We start from the raw sequence: 5,494 nt of genomic DNA, 5'->3' as shown, positions 1-5,494 counted from the left end.
AATTTCAAATTCTGTATGAAAGCAATAAGCAGCACCAGTACAGTCATTAACGCTGTCACATTAGAAAGTGCTAAGAAAAAGGGAGTGGATGTTGATGAAGATGGAGGAGTGAACCAGGAAGTCATGTGAAGAGGTGAGGAAGGGAGCTTGGGGCTGAAATGAGAATTGTTCCATACACCCTGCAGAGCTGGACAAGGCTTGGTTCCCATAGCTACACCTTTGATTGGATGGAAGAGTAGAATTAAGGGAGGAGTTGTTCAATTTGAGAATGAGTTTCTGTGAGGCAAAAGAGGGTGGTGGTGGAATGGAACTGAATGGACCAAAAGCTGTGGATGAACCAGGAGGTTCATCACCTGCTGAAGGCTAGATCTGTGGCATTTAAGTCTGTACAAGGAAACCAGTTATGAGCATTTCAAGGCCGAAGAGACAATTACAAGTGAGGTAGGAGGCAACAGTGGATGCAGTCAAATCTGGCAGGGTTTGCACTTCCTGCAAAGTGAAACCAAATGGCAGTAATGCTTCACTACCAGCTCAACCCCTTTTATCCCCACTTTGATAGGGAGACTATAACTACAGCTGTGAAGATCCCTGCTGCACCTAGCCACCCTGTGATCTCTGTCTCAGCGACCAATGTTGGGCTGTCTTTCAAGAGGGTGAACCCTTGTGAGGCAGCAGACCCAATGGAGTACTGTACCTGGTAAGGCTCTGAAAATATGTGCCACCCAACTGGCAGGACATTTTCAACCTCTCACTGCTATGGTTGGAAGTTTCCACCTACTTCAAAAAGGCAACGGTATACTCTTTTCCATAGATGCTGCCCGGCCTGTCGAGTTCCTCCAGCATTTTGTGTGTGCTACTTTTGATTTCCAGCATCTACAGATTTTCTTGTGTTTGTCAATAAGAGAGAGGTCAATTCTCCAAACAAAATCAATACCCTCATCAGCAGATTTGGATTGGATCTGGTCCTCTGCGAGCAGACTACTGCATGTTAGGAGGGGGGCAGTTAAAGTGAGAAAATTAATGGAAAGATTAAGGTGGCCAATTTCATAAAAGGTGCAACCATAAAAAATGCTTTTTGTTCCGAAGTGATCAAGCTTGGTTAAAGCTGATTTTCATTTCACAGAATCACGTAGACTCTGCCTGACATCTCAGAATGTTCTAAGATCTGCAGTGATAGCTTCTAATAATTTCACTATGTTGGATGTTAGCCTGCATGTTCCTGTTTTCTTTCTCTCTTGTTTGAATAAGTGGGTTCAAACTTTTATTCAAACAAGAATAATGTATCTTGTTTGTTGAGTTCCAATCTTATTGAATTGTTCTGTAGTCCAAATTACTACTTTTAAGACCCAAGGTGAAATCAAAGTTCAAAGTAAATTTATTATCAAAGTAATTATATATCATAATGTATAACCTTGAGATTCCTTTTTGTGTGCATATTTAATCTATAATAGAATAATAACCATAATAAAATCAATGTAATAACTTGGGTGTTCAACCAATGTGCAAAAGGCAACAAGCTGTGCAAATACAAAAACAAAGAAATAATAAATAAATAAGCAATAAACATCAGGAACGTGAGAAGAGTCCTTGAAAGCGAGTCCATTGGTTGAGGGAACATTTCAATGATGGGACAAATGAAGGCATCCCCTCTGGTTCAAGATCCCAATGATTGAAAGGTAATAACTGTTCCTGAACCTGGTGGTGTGAGTCCTAAGGCCCCTGTACCTTCTCCGTGATGGCAGCAGCAAGAAGAGAGAATGGTCTAGTTGGCTGGGGTTACTGATGATGGATGCTGCTTTCCTGTGACAGCACACTGTATAGATGTACTCATTGGTGGAGAGGGATTTACCTGGATGGACTGGGCCATATCCAATATTTCTTGTAGAATTTTCCATTCAAGGGACATTGGTGTTTCCATACCAGATTGAGATGCAGCCAGTCAATATATTCTCCATCACACATCTATAGAAGTTTGTCAAAGATTTAGATGTCAAGCCAAATCTTTGCAAAACTCCTAAGGAAGTAGAGGCACAGCTGTGCTTTTTTTTTTAGTATAATTGCACTTAAATGCTGGGCCCAGGACAGATCCTCTGAAATGAAGTCCATGAGGATGCAAGCCCAATCTCAAACCATTTTCTCAGTATTTTTCTCCCAAGAGTTCTTCCTTTCACCCCTTCGAAATCCCAATTTACAGATATTTCCTGGACTTGAACTATATCTAATTGATGTACATGTTTAATTCATTTGTTATTTCCTTCTTTTCATTATTAAATCTCTAGACTCATTTTCAATAAACTCAACTCTCCCTTGTTCGATCTTTTAAATACGTTCAGAAACTTTTACTAATTTATATTTCTAGTTTGTTTTGTTTTTCCATCCATGTTAATCTCCAGACATTCTTTGCTTTTCTAATGTTGAAACTAGTTTTCTGATAAGGAATCCACATTTCTGTAATGCACATTTTCTATATTTTGAGATAATCCTTAACTTTTTTTGGACCATGCATCATTCAGTTCTTTACTGTTTGCCAAGTCTCTTTTCTGTGAGTTCTTAGGTCCCTTGGGGTGTCTAGGACTACGTCTTTATTGACCAATCCCTTAACCTAATTTGCTTGTACACTGTAGCTGACTTTCTTTCATCACCTCATAGTTGCTTTTATTCAAGACTTGGACCCAGCCTTTCCACTATCATGTAAAACTTTAAATATATTCTCTGGATACTTTCATTATGAAGGGATACCTTCATTATAAGGGCATTAATTCAGCCCTATCTCATTGCACAATTCCAGGTATAGTTTAAAACTAGAAGTGCTGGAGATGGACATCAAGCCGGGCTGAATCTATTTCCCCCAGAGATCAAGGGAGTTGGTATTTCAGATCGATAATCTTTCATCAGAATTGGTGATGGGCCATTGATTTGAAACTTTAGCCTTTTCTCTGTCAGCAAATTAATGTTTGAACTAGGTATCTCTGAAATATAAGGACCCAATGTTTTGCTGTTAGTAGTGAGCAGTGTAAGCCCACTATAGAACCAGAAAATGCTGGAAACACTCAGCAAGTTAGGCAGCATCTGCAGCAAGAGGATGAGTTAACATTTCAGGCCAGAGATCCCTTGTCAGAACTGAGAAAACATGGTAGGTTTAGGTTGCAGAGTTGATGGTGGAAGGGAATGGATGGGGCAATGGGAATATTGGGATCAGTGATTGTCCTTTAGAAGTGGAACCTTAAGGATGTATCTTGGGATTAGACTAACCTGATTCAACCCATCTATTGCTCTCTGGCATTCCTACAACTCTACAGCTACAGCTTCAATGGGAGGAATGAAACATCTTCCCTCTTGCAGATTGTGTGTTCCTCCAGATTTTATTATCTATAGTCTCTAGTATCTTCATAGAAACTGAGAATACAAGGTAATTTTCAAATTGAAGGAATTCGATCAGAGATGTTAATTCTTCCTCTTCCCGCAATTGTTACGTGACTCTGCCAGTGGTTCCAGCAGTTGCTAATCTTTATCTTTGATTTCCAGTTTTTTTGTTTCTGATTTTTCAAGGTCGCTTTACAATTTACCTATGAACAAGCTGAAATTTCCATGCGAAAGATCCTCTGTGCAAGAGCTTTTTGGGAACCCCTGGAGACAGAATTGGCCCACAGATAGATTCAAACAGCATAGAAACCAGCCCTTCGGCACACTGAATGTGTGGTTACCATGCAGTACTCATTTGGTTTACCCCATTTGCCAGCCTGTGGTCCACGGCCTGCTCTGCCTTTTATTTGTTAAGAGCAGCCATTCCCACAGAGTTGATGTTTAGCCATAGAAGCCTTCATGGCAGTTGGACCTTGGCCAAAAGCACTAGTTGAAACTTGGCTGTTAACGCTACTGCTGCTGGAGACACAAGACAGCCGATGCTGGACCCTGAAGCAAAAGGACAATCTGTTGGATGAGCTCAATGGGTGACGCAGCATCTACGGAAAGAAATGGATTGACCTGAATTGTTGACAGATATTGCCTGACCCACTGTGTCCTCTGTATCTTGTTTATTACTTTATGTTGGTGCTAGGGCAAATACACCACTTTACAACAGCCATTGCTGCTTGTCCGTAGGCATCACTTTACATTAGTGTCGGTGCTTGCCTGTAGACACTACAAAAGCCAGAAGACACACACTGAATGATTTAGGAACAGTTTCTTCCCCTCTGCCATCAGATTTCTGAATGGACATTGAATCCATAAACACTACCTCACTACTTTTTATTTTTTCTCTATCTTTTTGCACAATTTATTTAATTTGTTATATATAATCTATTTATTATTATGTATTGCAATATACTGCTGCATAACAACAAATTTTTGACTTATAACTGTGTGGCTAAGTACAACTCCACAACAATATACAAGTTTGCTGATGACACCACTGTTGTGGGTCAAATCAAAGGGGGTAATGAATCTGCATACAGGAGGGAGATTGAAAACTTGGCTGAGTGGTGTAATAATGACAACCTCTCACTCAATGGCAATAAGACCAAGGAACTGATTGTAGACTTCAGGAGAGGGAAACCAGGGGTCCATGTGGCGGTAATCATCAGAGGTGAAGACGGTCAGTGACTTTGAATTCCCTGGGTGTCACTATCTCAGAGGACCTGTTCTGGACCCATCATTTAAATATAATTGCAAAGAAAGCACAACAGCCCCTCTGTTTCCTCAGGAGTCTGCGGAGATTCGGCATGTTATTGAAAACCTTGGAAAACTCCTCTAGATGTGTGGTGGGAAGTGTGCTGACTGACGGCATGGGAACAATGCCCCTAAGCCGAAAATCCTACGAAAGCAGCATCCAACATCAAAGATCCTCACCACCCAGGCTGTGCTCTTTTCTCACTGCTGTCCACAGGACTCACACCACCAGGTTCAAGAATAGTTATTACCCCTCTACCATCAGGATTTTGAACAAAAGGGGCTAGCTACACTCATTTAAGGACTTGTTTATCTTGTTTATTTCATGCTTATTGTTTATTGCTATTTGTTGTGAGCATCTGCAGTTTGTTTACAGTTACTGTTTTACAGATTTGCTGAGGATGCCCCCAGAAGAATTTAAGGATTGTATGTGGTGATAATATTTTTTTTACTTGTGCAGGTGATATTAAACCTGATTCTGATACTGTTGCAGTTGGAGACACAAGACTGCAGAGGTTGGACTCTGGAGCAATATAAAGCATCTCCTGCAGCGTTACATGCCGCAGCTTTGGAGGCAAGTGGACCCTAAATGTCGACAGATGCTGTCTGACCCACAGTATCTTGTTTATTATTTTATGACAATAGTTGGTGCTTGGCTACCACTTTACAATAGTTTTTCCTGTTCGGCTGAGAGGCGGTTATCAATGCTTGGCCGTAGGCACCACTTGCAAAACCCCACCTCCTGCGGGGTGGGGGGGCGGACGGTCACATGATGTGAGCCAGCCGAGGGGATTGGGTGCCTGCTGGCGGGAACGAGGACACGTGA

Source organism: Mobula birostris, chromosome 5, assembly GCF_030028105.1.
Source record: "Mobula birostris isolate sMobBir1 chromosome 5, sMobBir1.hap1, whole genome shotgun sequence".
Lineage (NCBI taxonomy): Eukaryota > Metazoa > Chordata > Chondrichthyes > Myliobatiformes > Myliobatidae > Mobula > Mobula birostris.
This window is presented reverse-complemented; position numbering follows the sequence as displayed.